Below are 12,393 nucleotides of genomic sequence, written 5' to 3'. Positions count from 1 at the left end.
GTAGACTAAGGCCTAAGCATAAAATGAAATCTACCCAATGTCAAGTAGAAGCTTAAAAGCCAATAAATGTTTAGGGTTTATTAAAATTTTAAATAACAAATGTAATTTTTCCTCTCTGTAAAGACGGAATCAATACAAAGAAGTGGCACGTGATTTATTAAAGGGTTATTCCTATGTTGTCAAATCATGAAGATGAGAATAACTGACCATTGGTCTTGACCAACAGTTCAGAATGTACAGAAATAAACATGCTCGTTTTCTTAAAGGGGTTATCCAAGCTAAAATTGAATTTTTTATTTAGGCCAGTGGAGGTGAAAAAAATTGCTCCGGAGCCTCCCCGCACGGTTCAGTCCTCCCGGTCCTTTTTTTCTTCCGTTGGAAGTCCTTGCTGCACGTGATTGCTGAGATCAGTCAGTGGTCTCAGTGAAGGACAATGACATCACTACCTGAGACGTTCCGTTTTCCTTCCCGAGGCAGCTGATTGGCCTTAGCAGTCATGTGACTGCTGAGTACAATCAGTAGCTTCATTGGAAGGGGCACTGGACGTCACAACATTCCACTGTATGAAGACAGCTGAACAGTAGGACCAGACCATGGGCGAGATGACGGACTTGATATCCATGTCTTTTTTTATCTATGATATTATATAATTTTTGAAGGTATTAGGGGACATCCAAATAGTTATTTTCATGAGCCACCCCTTTAAAAACTATGTGACAAGATGGACCCTCATTGTAAAGATACTTTCTTAGTAGAAACAGCTTAACTTGGTTTTTCGGCGTCAAACAAGTTACACATTTTCTTAAAATTTCAGAAATGCCATGTAGACTGTAGATAAAAATAAATCAAAGGAAGGTCTTCTATTCTACAGGGCTCTGCAAGAATTTGAGCACGTGGTAAATGCCCCCATGCCCTTGTCTAGAGCCACCTCGGCTTGCCTTCCCTTAGAGCCGGCATCTCTACACCATATGAAAGGATAACCTAGAGAAGAGGTTGGTCTAGTTGGTATTTATCTATGTCTTGGAAGAAGCTCAGCACGTCTTGTGTGTTCCTTCCATCTTCTCATGGCTTAATGTAAGCCTGCATCTGCATCTCCTCTTCGGAAACTATGTTTGATCTATTTCAGGAAAGAACTTTGGATAAAGTCATTAATTATGTAAGTCATTCATTATCCTAATCACAGTAATCCTCCGCGGCTCCCCCTTTTGACAGTTGGCTCAATAATTTACTGTCATAGTAAAGGGAATTTGTGCGCTGATGTCAAATTAAAATGTTCTGAATCCTGTCATTAAAAAAACTTCAGGTTCCTTCTCTTATTAATATGTGTTTGGACTTGTGGAAAACCTTGTAAAAACTGCTCACAATTCACATGTGGATAGTCTGCAATAAAAGGGGTTCTGGAATTTACATATCAATGGTCTGATAATGGCCGTCACCAGCTGTCATACGCAGGAATGTTGTCTGATGGTGGTTTAGATGTGTATTTATGTAGTGCAGAAATCTGGACCCCCTGATGATTAGGCAATAATGGAACGGGTTGCGTCCCCAGCATGTGCCATGAAGAACCTATAGGGAAAAGTAACTGAGAGACAGTAAGTCAGCTATTCGTCATCTCAGACAGCAATAGGTGTTCATGTTAGGATCAACACCAGGGGCGTAACTACCGTAGAGGCAGCGGAGGCGGCTGCCACAGGGCTGGGCCAGAATCGGCAAGTGACACCGCGGGCCCCACAAATACTATCATTATACTCGGGGGTCTTTGCAGACCCCCAAGTATAATGATCGGCGGACCGGGAGAGGTAAGGGAACGTAACAAACACTGTTACTTACCTCTTCACGATCCTGCCAGGGCCTCCTTCCTGACGTCCTTTCTGACGTCTCTGACGTCACATGAACCCGGCCTGCGTCCCGGGTCATGTGACGTCCGATGTCATTGCTGATGGACGGCAGCGGAGAAGACAGCGTAGTAGCCGGGGACAGGTAAGAAACAGTAATTTTTTATGTTTTTATTCCCCCGGGTCTCCGATTATTATACTCTGGGGTCTGAAAAGACCCCAGAGTATAATAATTGTTTATGGGTGTCCACAGTGGGACATAATACCGTGTACAGGGACCACTATGGGGGATAATACTGTGTGCAGGGGCCACTATTGGGGATAATACTGTGTGCAGGGGCCACTATGGGACACAATACTGTGTGCAGGGGCCACTATGGGGGATAATACTGTGTGCAGGGGCCACTATGGAGGATAATACTGTGTGCAGGGGCCACTATGGGGGATAATACTATGTGCAGGGGCCACTATGGGGGATAATACCGTGTGCAGGGGCCACTATGGGGGATAATACTGTGTGCAGTGGCCACTATGGGGGATAATACTGTGTGCAGGGCTTACTAAGGGACATAATAGAGTGCGGAGGAGGGGGTCGGTCGAGGTCTTCGACGTCGGTGTAGGTTGGGGGGGGGCCATGTCAAAAGTTCGCCACGGGGTCCCGCCATTCCTAGTTACGCGACTGATCAACACCAATGACCCTAGAACAGTACTGCCCCATGTATACGAGGCGTCTCTAGAGGTTCTGCTTGGGTTGTTTTTAGTCAGGATGAGAGGAGAATTAGACACCCTCATTCCAACTCTAGAGATTATTTAAAGGGCACCTGAGTTTTCAAGGAAATCACAGAGTCTCAGGAGTGTACACAAAACCTCATGCAATTGTCCGAGTATTATATATTTTTGTGCTAGTTATTTGGACAGGTCTTATCTATGCACTGTATATACCAAATAATGCCTGTGGTCCTAAACAAGCATAGTCTTTTCACAAGCACCTCTCTCGTTTCATCCTCATGCTTAGCCAGAATAGTTACACATGACAACAGTGAGCAGATACAGAGAGCAATACATGGAGCTGAGCAAAGGCGTAAGTAAAGTCTTGCGGGCCTTGGTGCAAACTTTTGTACAGGCCCCCTCCCTAGAGCGAATTCTTGGTAATAACGGTTAGGGTTTCTGCAATGATATCTTAGATACTTGAAAGGGATACAGCTGTAGTACCCACAACTGCAGTGCAAGGCATGTAAATAATACTGGGACAGTATAATATGCTTCACAGTGTCCACACACAGTATTATATGCTCCACAGTGCCCCCCCCACATAGTATTATATGCTCCACAGTGTCCCCACACAGTATTATATGCGCCACAGCGTCCCCACACAGTATTATATGCTCCACAGTGGCCCCACACAGTAGTATATGCTCCACGATGACTCCACACAGTAGTGTATACTCCACAGTGGCCTGCATACAGTAGTATATGCTCCACAGTGGCCCCCACATCGTATATTATGCTTCACAGTTTCCCCCACACAGTATTATTTGCTCCACAGTGTCCCCACACAGTATTATATGCTCCACAGTGTCCCCACACAGTATTATATGCTCCACAGTGGCCCCACACAGTAGTATATGCTCCACGGTGACTCCACACAGTAGTATATACTCCACAATGGCCTGCATACAGTAGTATATGCCCCCACAGTGGCCCCCACACCGTATATTATGCTCCACAGTTTCCCCCACACAGTATTATTTGCTCAAAGTGGCCCCCACACAGTATTATATGCCTACAGTGGCCCCCACACAGTATTATATGCTCACAGTGGCCCCACACAGTATTATATACTCCACAGTGGCCCCCACACAGTATCATAAGCTCCTAAGAGCCACCCCATCAAGCCAGTGCTATTATTATAGTTTATGGTAATCTCAGACCTCAGAGGATAATAAGTAGGGTAATTAATAAGTGGCTAAAAATAACAAACACTTATAATCACCTTCCCTCACCTTTCCTGGGCATCCTCCTGACCAAGTACCCTAGACATCACTGCTGAGGCATGTGATTTGGCCTCAGCTTTCACATGGGGTGTGATGATGCCATTACGCCATTTGATCACTGGGGAACAATCACAGGCCCCAGCAGTATATGCTCCACGGTGACTCCACACAGTAGTGTATACTCCACAGTGGCCTGCATACAGTAGTATATGCTCCACAGTGGCCCCCACATCGTATATTATGCTTCACAGTTTCCCCCACACAGTATTATTTGCTCCACAGTGTCCCCACACAGTATTATATGCTCCACAGTGTCCCCACACAGTATTATATGCTCCACAGTGGCCCCACACAGTAGTATATGCTCCACGGTGACTCCACACAGTAGTATATACTCCACAATGGCCTGCATACAGTAGTATATGCCCCCACAGTGGCCCCCACACCGTATATTATGCTCCACAGTTTCCCCCACACAGTATTATTTGCTCAAAGTGGCCCCCACACAGTATTATATGCCTACAGTGGCCCCCACACAGTATTATATGCTCACAGTGGCCCCACACAGTATTATATACTCCACAGTGGCCCCCACACAGTATCATAAGCTCCTAAGAGCCACCCCATCAAGCCAGTGCTATTATTATAGTTTATGGTAATCTCAGACCTCAGAGTATAATAAGTAGGGTAATTAATAAGTGGCTAAAAATAACAAACACTTATAATCACCTTCCCTCACCTTTCCTGGGCATCCTCCTGACCAAGTACCCTAGACATCACTGCTGAGGCATGTGATTTGGCCTCAGCTTTCACATGGGGCGTGATGATGCCATTACGCCATTTGATCACTGGGGAACAATCACAGGCCCCAGCAGTATATGCTCCACGGTGACTCCACACAGTAGTGTATACTCCACAGTGGCCTGCATACAGTAGTATATGCTCCACAGTGGCCCCCACACCGTATATTATGCTGTGGGACGCGTGACCTCAGTCAGTGGCCAGAAAAGCCCTGGAGAGGATGCTGTGCCCAGGAGAGGTGAGTATAAATATTTTCTTATTTTTATCCACCTTCCCAGGGTTGGCATTTATTGGAAAGGGGCCCGATAACATCCTGGGCACCTTTCCATTGACAATATGTATAGCGGTCAGGAACCAGGTTTACCCCGACCGCTATCATTGTGATCCAGCTGGCCACAGGCCCCATACCCTCCCCTGCCACTGGAGCTGAGAGAAGTGCCTTTGCAGAGGCCATGCTTGTGAAGAAGGTGCTGGACCGTCCACCTATTTCTTACATTCCCATCCCAGCAGCCTCTGCTACTAAGGACGTATTTTACTTAGTAACAGGGAGTGGACTGCAGATTTAAAAGATAGGAGCCCCCTAGTGGCAGGACTTTCAAAACAGTTTTTAAGGTGGAAAAAAATCAGATTTTTTTTAATGAAAGTGATTTACAAATATGTTCAGGATAGGCTATTCTATAGATTGAGCATAAGTTGTGTGAAAAGCTACTGACCATGTAAGTGTTGATTCCCTACAGCTACCCCAGTGTCAGTAATCCCATATACAGGCTCTAGGTGTCCTATGGTTCCGAAATAAACCTTCATCTTTATGTTGTCATTTTTGTCTTTTGGAAATTTTTCTATTTGAATTGTTATTATAAATTTTACAGTTTTAGTTGTATTTTTTGTCATAAGGTGCATACTTGTATACTGCCCTAAATCTCATTATATGGAACACCAAACTATATACCATTAGTGGTCAGTGAATATTTACTGTAAATGTATCTGCAAAGCTTAAAGATATCTTAAATCAGCATTATGTTCCTGTATTGTTGCTATGTAATTTTTAGCTGAATGCAAAAGGTCATTTTCCCAGCGGGTGACCTTATGCCACGTATCGCATTTGCAGCGGCGAAAGGTTTTAATCCAAATGTACTGTAGGGATTTTTTTTTTTGGTGTGATGGGAATTGTTTTATTACTTTTATAATATTTTTTTTTCATATTACATTTATCGAAAAGAGTGTTCCTTATGTACTCGCTGCTAGAGAGCAGGCCATTTGTATGTGTCATATACTGTAATACGAGTTACTATACTAGGACATGTAGCCTATGATTAGAGTGACTCATTGGGCTACATACACACATTGGCATCCAGGCTGCGAGACGACGTCTTCTTCCTCACACACAGTTACTTACACGGGTACAAAAATACATTCAGTAAGATTCCAATGAACCATGGTTCCGTGAAAGATACTCTTTTGTTTTATTACACTAGTTTTTATTCTGTTTTCGGTAAATTCTATGACGGCAGCCATCTTGCCCAAGCTGATGCAATATCAACTGCAAAAATGTGCTTAATGGGGTAGCCCAGGCCAGGCCGGGCCCCGCGGCGTGGCCCAGACCTAACAAAACGCAGGTCGGGTCGGTCAGTTAGAAGCACCAGGCCCTTAAAGGGGCTCTATCAGCAAAATCATGCTGATAGAGCCCCACATATGCGTGGGCTATTCAGGCACCGGTAAAGTTATATTAAACTACCTCCCCTGTTTTAAAATAAAACCCTAAAACAGAATATGTTCAACTTACCGAATGTGCACGGGGGGCGAGCATTCAGGGTCCAACGTCATCTTCAGCCACGCCTCCTCTTCCAGCGATGTCCTCGGGTCCCGTCTAACTCGCGAACTGGCATTGATATAAAATGGCGCAGTAGCAGTAGTAGAAGCAGACTAGGTCTTTAAATAGACACTATATGGTTTCAACATAGATTGGATTAATGAATATTGCAGGCGATTTGTAATGTTTCTTATCAGAGACAAAAGCTTCTTTCTGCTTCTTTCTGCTCTCTTGAGGTTGCACCCTTCCCTTCCCTGCCCCACTTCCATCTGCTAAAGTGACTTTCACTGTGAAAATCCCTGGTGTTGGCCAATTTTGCCAAAAAGTAAAATCCCATTTTTTTCAACCCTATGGAGGATTTTTTATTTGAATATTAATTTTGTTTTTGTTAAATGTAATGAAAAAAAAAAATACCAAATCGCAATTTGATTTTATTATTTTGATATAATATTTTATAATATTAATATTTTAATTGCATTTGAATAGAGGATAAATGACTGACTAGTGTGGCTCCAACTGCTAAGACCCCCACTCATCATGAGATCAGGATGTTTTCTGCTCCTGTTGTGAACGTAGCTACGGTGAAGACAGATTCGCCCCCATCCCCATTCACTTAGATGAGAATGCTTTACTATTTCCAGCGCTTCAATTGAAATGAATGTGAACAGGAGTGTACATGTGTTCAACAAAGCTACATTCACAATGAAGGTAAAACAACACCCATTCCCTGGATTAGTGAGGGTCTACACTGGTTGGGGTAGTGCAGAGGGGGATGCCAATGAAGTGGGGGAGTGCAGAGGGGGGATAGCACTGGGGGAAGTGCAGAGCGGGGGGGATGCCTCTAAAGTGGGGTAGCACTATACACATCTTATACAGCGGTAATGGCGCCCAGTTTTCTTCTGATAAGCAGGGCAGCGCCATTTTAAGATGTGAATCAATTTGACAGTTTTGTTAAAAAAACAAAATCAACAGATCCCTTAAGTGGGTGAATTAATTAAATTAATTAGATTAATCGCCCAACTCTACACTCAGATATACTTGTCTATACTTGACTTGTCTATAGAAGTCTATGGAGAGGGGAGGGGGAGGAGTGAGCATGAAGTATATAAATGATTGGCCATCAGTTTGCATCCATTTTGTTGGATCTGCTAAATGGATGCAAAAAACATTATGTGAATGGACGGTTAGACTGACGCTGGAAATGAATATATGGCTTCTGTCGCAACCAAAGCACTTAACTCATAGCGGAGCTTCCAATTTTCCAGGACTGTTTTAAATCCCAGAGCTGAACTCACCATTCTGCAAACCTCGGAGCTGAAATCTGAAAATTCCTTGCTCTTTTAATGTTTATTCAATGTTATTCTGGTGACTTACACTCTGAGGAGTGTCACTTTTATACCAAGCATTATATGGTAATATGGTGTATTGAAACCCCTTTTTTTTATTGAACTCTTTAAAGAGGACCTTTCATGTCCTCTGGCGGTATTATATGCTGCTAGAAAGTTGACTGCACTAAAAGTGCACTGAATTCAGCTGCTGGTATGTGTCCAGTTGCCGGAGATATCGGTGGTGCTACTTTTTGCACTGATATCTCTCCATTGTCAGAAGGGTGGGGCTTACAGCTCAGCATCATCACTGGGCTGTGAAGAATACTCACCCTGTCAGCACTCTTCTATAGCCTTGTACTGTCCAGTGGGCATTCCTCATAGCGATGATGCCTAGCAGTAAGGCTCGCCCTTCTGACAGTGAAGAGATATTGGTGCGGTTACTTTCTGCACTGATATCTCTCCATTGTCAGAAGGGCGGGGCTTACAGCTCAGCATCATTGCTGGGCTGTGAAGAACACCCACCATGATGGTACTCTTTTATAGCCTTGTACTGTCCAGAGGGCATTCCTCATAGCGATGATGCCGAGCAGTAAGGCTCGCTCATCTGACAGTGAAGAGATATCGGTGCTGAAACTAACAACACCAATATCTCCGGCACCCGGCACATATTGACAGTGTACTGAATTTAGCACACGGGCAGCTTTCTAGTGGTATATAATACCGCCGATGTCAGAGGACATGGAAGCAGCGCCGCACCTCCCATGAGGCTACCTGAAGCGACTGCTTCAGGCGGCGCTATTCCAGAGCCCCGGGGAGGGCGGCATTTTTGCTTACATAAGCCAGTCCAGGACAAGCTGTCCTGGACTGGCTTAGCGTCACCGAGCGGTGGATTGGGGAGGCCGCTGGAGCAGCGCTGCTCCAGCGGCCTCCCCTCACGTTCAGGCAGAGAGCAAGTCCTCTCCAGGCCTGCTAACGCCGCTCCACCACACCCCCTTCGCTCTGCTTTCTGTCGTCCGCCTCGGGCGGCGAAACAGGCAGGTTCACCCCTGCATGGAAGGTCCTTTTGAAGAAGGTAGGTCCATCAACAAGCTGTTGGTTTACAGATGGCAGTATTGTGAGTGCAGCTCTGAGGCTCTGTACAGAATAACTTATGCGACGTATTTACAAAGTGACTTAACTTTCTATGTAGATTGTTTGTAAAATTAACCTGTTCCTTAAGCAACCAGAAAAAATTGTGCAAACATCAGTGGAGAGAATTCAACTCAACGCGACAAGACAACATTCCCACGTCTTGCGGTCGCTCGGAATGAGGTGTATAGCTTTCCGTTTATGAAATAATGAGATATTTAGCATCTGGACAAATTACAAAGTCAATTAAAACCTGACTCTAGAGTCTACCTAATATCACCGTGTCAATAATAGAAATCTGCTGCAACTCAAATAACAGGAGACTAAACCAATCACATACCGCGTAAGCTTTCATCCGCCCGGAGACAGAATAATGAAAACAAATGCGGCGCACAACGCATTTTCATTTTTTTTAACCACATTATTAAATAAGCTTCAGCCTGTTGTTCGTTCTCTATAATAACATCCAGAAGGAAATTATTTTATGCATTTTTATAGGGCTCTAGTTTAACCAAAATATGTTTTTTTAAGTACATATTAGCTCATTACGGCTCTATAGGAAACGATTGCTCGGCGTTAATGAAGCGTGCGCAGAGGGTTGTTCTTCGCGAAACACCCTAAAGCCAGGTTTGCAAACTTGTCCTAATGACGAACATCATAATCTCATTAGGTTCGTATCCTTTATGAATCCCAAATGAGGGCGGTTTAGAATTTATCTTCCCCAAATCGCCTGTTCCCATTCCGCCTTACTTTTTGTTTCCGATCTGCCTTCCGTAAAAGTCCTTTGTACTGTTTTTTTTTAATTAATATGTGGCCGGTCCATTAGGGCCGCTGATTTAATACAGGGGTGAAGGCGAAGGATATATTATAAAGTTTATCAAATTATCTAGAAACGTATTAGCCGCAGTTATGAAGGGTTTCTAATGAACAATGCAACGAAAGTTAAAATAATGCCGATGTGATAAGATGTAATTACAAGGTCTGACAATGTGTAATTATTCAGGCTGCTTGTCGGAGTTGTCTCCGCGCAACAAAATTTATTCATTTCAACAGTTTTTTTTACGTTTCGCTTTTTTAGATAACTTTTAAAAAGAACGTGTCATCAGAAAGTGAAATGGAGTGTTTAAGGTTAAAAAAGTCATAAAAATTCTTAAAAATATATTTATTTTCTCATGTTACTCTCTAGATTTAAAAAAAAATGCCGAGATGTTTCACTCTGATCGTCGAACCTCAAATTAGACTGACACTTCCTACATCCTCAGACATCTCATTATCATCACGGGATTACAATGATAGTTAATACCTTTATAGGGATGACACAGGATCCGCCGATCACAATAGGTGATGGTCACAGCTTATCTCCTGCCTCTCCCTATGCAATGACTTCGGTACAGTCACAGAGCAGGCCCATAACACTTTTCGATAGAATTTTGGGGAATTTATCATACATTGTATCCCAGTTTTTAGACAAAAAGTTGCAACTTTTTTTTACCATAGAGTCATATTCAGACTACCACGTGACTGCTATAAAGCATATCTCTGACTCATTACAGTATAGTATAAAAGACCATCCACTCAATAGTGACAGTTGTCTACTAGAGATGAGCGAGTAGTACTCGATCGAGTAGGTATTCGATCGAATACTACAGTATTCGAAATACTCATACTCGATTGAGTACCACTCGCTATTCGAATGTAAAAGTTCGATGCTGAACCAGCCTTGATTGGCCAAATTCTATACAGTCGGCCAATCAACGCTGGTTCTTCTCCTACCTTTAGAAGTCTTCTTCGTGCAGCTTCCCCGCGGCGTCTTCCGGCTCTGATTTCACTCTGCCAGGCATCGGGCCTGGGCAGAGCTGACTGCGCATGTCCGCTTGTAGTGCGGGCATGCGCAGTCAGCTCTGCCCTGGCAGAGTGAATTCAGAGCCGGAAGATGCCGCAGGGACGCTGTAAGGAGAAGACTGCACGGAGGATCCAGCCCGACCCTCACTCGTGGACTTGGTAAGTATAATTTGATCAAACGTTGCCTACCCCTGAAACGAGCATTTTCCCCCCATAGACTATAATGGGGTTCGATATTTGATTCAAGTAGTTGAATATTGAGGGGCTACTCGAAACGAATATAGAACCTCGAACATTTTACTGTTCGCTCATCTCTATTATCTACTAATAGTGTCTTCATTACCCTGGTTTTATCTTATATATCTCACATGATGACAGAGTGACCTCTTTTTTCTAACATGGGTTTCTGTGCAAACAGGAGTTTTCTCTCTGCTGCCAGCAGATCTTATTGAGGGCTACCAAGGGGGCCAAAGATTTTCATCACCGTATTCTTCTATCTTAACTCTTCTGTCAAAGTTCCTCCCCGTACCTCTCATAATCTGATTTCTATACCCCCCTCCCCCATAGGTCACTGTTAGGAGACCACGCCCTGTTTAACTTCCCCCAGTGTAGTTGGTGCAACTTCAAGGACCTTTGGTGACATCAACCTCACAGCAGTCAGTATTATCTCTGTACTGATTTGCAGAAACAGGATGACAGTCCTGGGTATGAGTACTAGACATGGGTGCAGGTACTAGACATGGGTGACAACCTCAGCAATAGCATATTTTGATGGCTACCTTGTATAGCTAGAAAAAATACTGGCTAGAGAGAGTACACACCAAGTGCTTGTATATTACTAAGACTACCATGAAAGATCATTGGTAATACCAGATGTGAGACCCCTTAAAGTAAGGTCCAACATGGGGTAACACTGTAACTCAGCACTATGTTTTGCGTATTCCAGTTTTAGGTATTTCTGGTACATCCACAGCTACTTTCTCCGCTTTTCTATAAAAGCTGACACTTCAAAAACTGCATTATTATTTATTTTTTTTTGCTGTGGGACTAATAAAAAAAATTGCACGGGAATCCATTTGTCCGGGGTATGATATATAGTGCATTCTATGGTTGTAATAAAGTGCTAGTAGATACAATATACAATTATACTAGTAATATCATATCAGAGTCTCGAACGCGAGAAATGTATTCGTCTCTGAAGCTCATAATACAGTTTCCCCATTTTGCTGACTCTCCATTTATACTTGGTACAACTATAGTGATATAGTCTCATGTATTTCTAATCAAATAATCTATATGATAATGATATGCTCACTTACCTACCCTGCACCGGATACTGTGTGTTTCAATGAACACAGCAAGCAATCACATTAGGGCATGAGACAAGTATGAATCAATATTCATGTCTAGCACATAAGCAGTAAATATGGACCAGGAATAGGAAGGGGAAAGCGTTTAACATAATGTATCATATTGACTTGTAAATCAAAAGGTCCATGTCTGGCTATGAGATACGGTTACTGTCATGGAAGAGAAACCAGTAAAATAGATCTCTACCCATGGTCATTCTGTTAAAGATTTTTTTTTTTTTATGTTGGTATTATACAAATTTGTACTTCTTTACCGTTCCTCTTGTCTGATCATCCAGGTATATA

The 12,393-nt window shown here is 43.3% G+C and overlaps 1 protein-coding gene across 3 annotated transcripts in view; it reads left to right on the top strand.

Annotated features, from left to right (window-relative positions):
• SGCG (sarcoglycan gamma) overlaps positions 1-12,393 on the top strand; it is a 162,811-nt gene that overhangs the window by 118,198 nt on the left and 32,220 nt on the right. The gene's annotated exons all lie outside the window — the stretch shown is intronic.

The sequence above is a fragment of the Leptodactylus fuscus genome, chromosome 2 (genome assembly GCF_031893055.1).
Source record: "Leptodactylus fuscus isolate aLepFus1 chromosome 2, aLepFus1.hap2, whole genome shotgun sequence".
Lineage (NCBI taxonomy): Eukaryota > Metazoa > Chordata > Amphibia > Anura > Leptodactylidae > Leptodactylus > Leptodactylus fuscus.
This window is presented reverse-complemented; position numbering and strand designations above follow the sequence as displayed.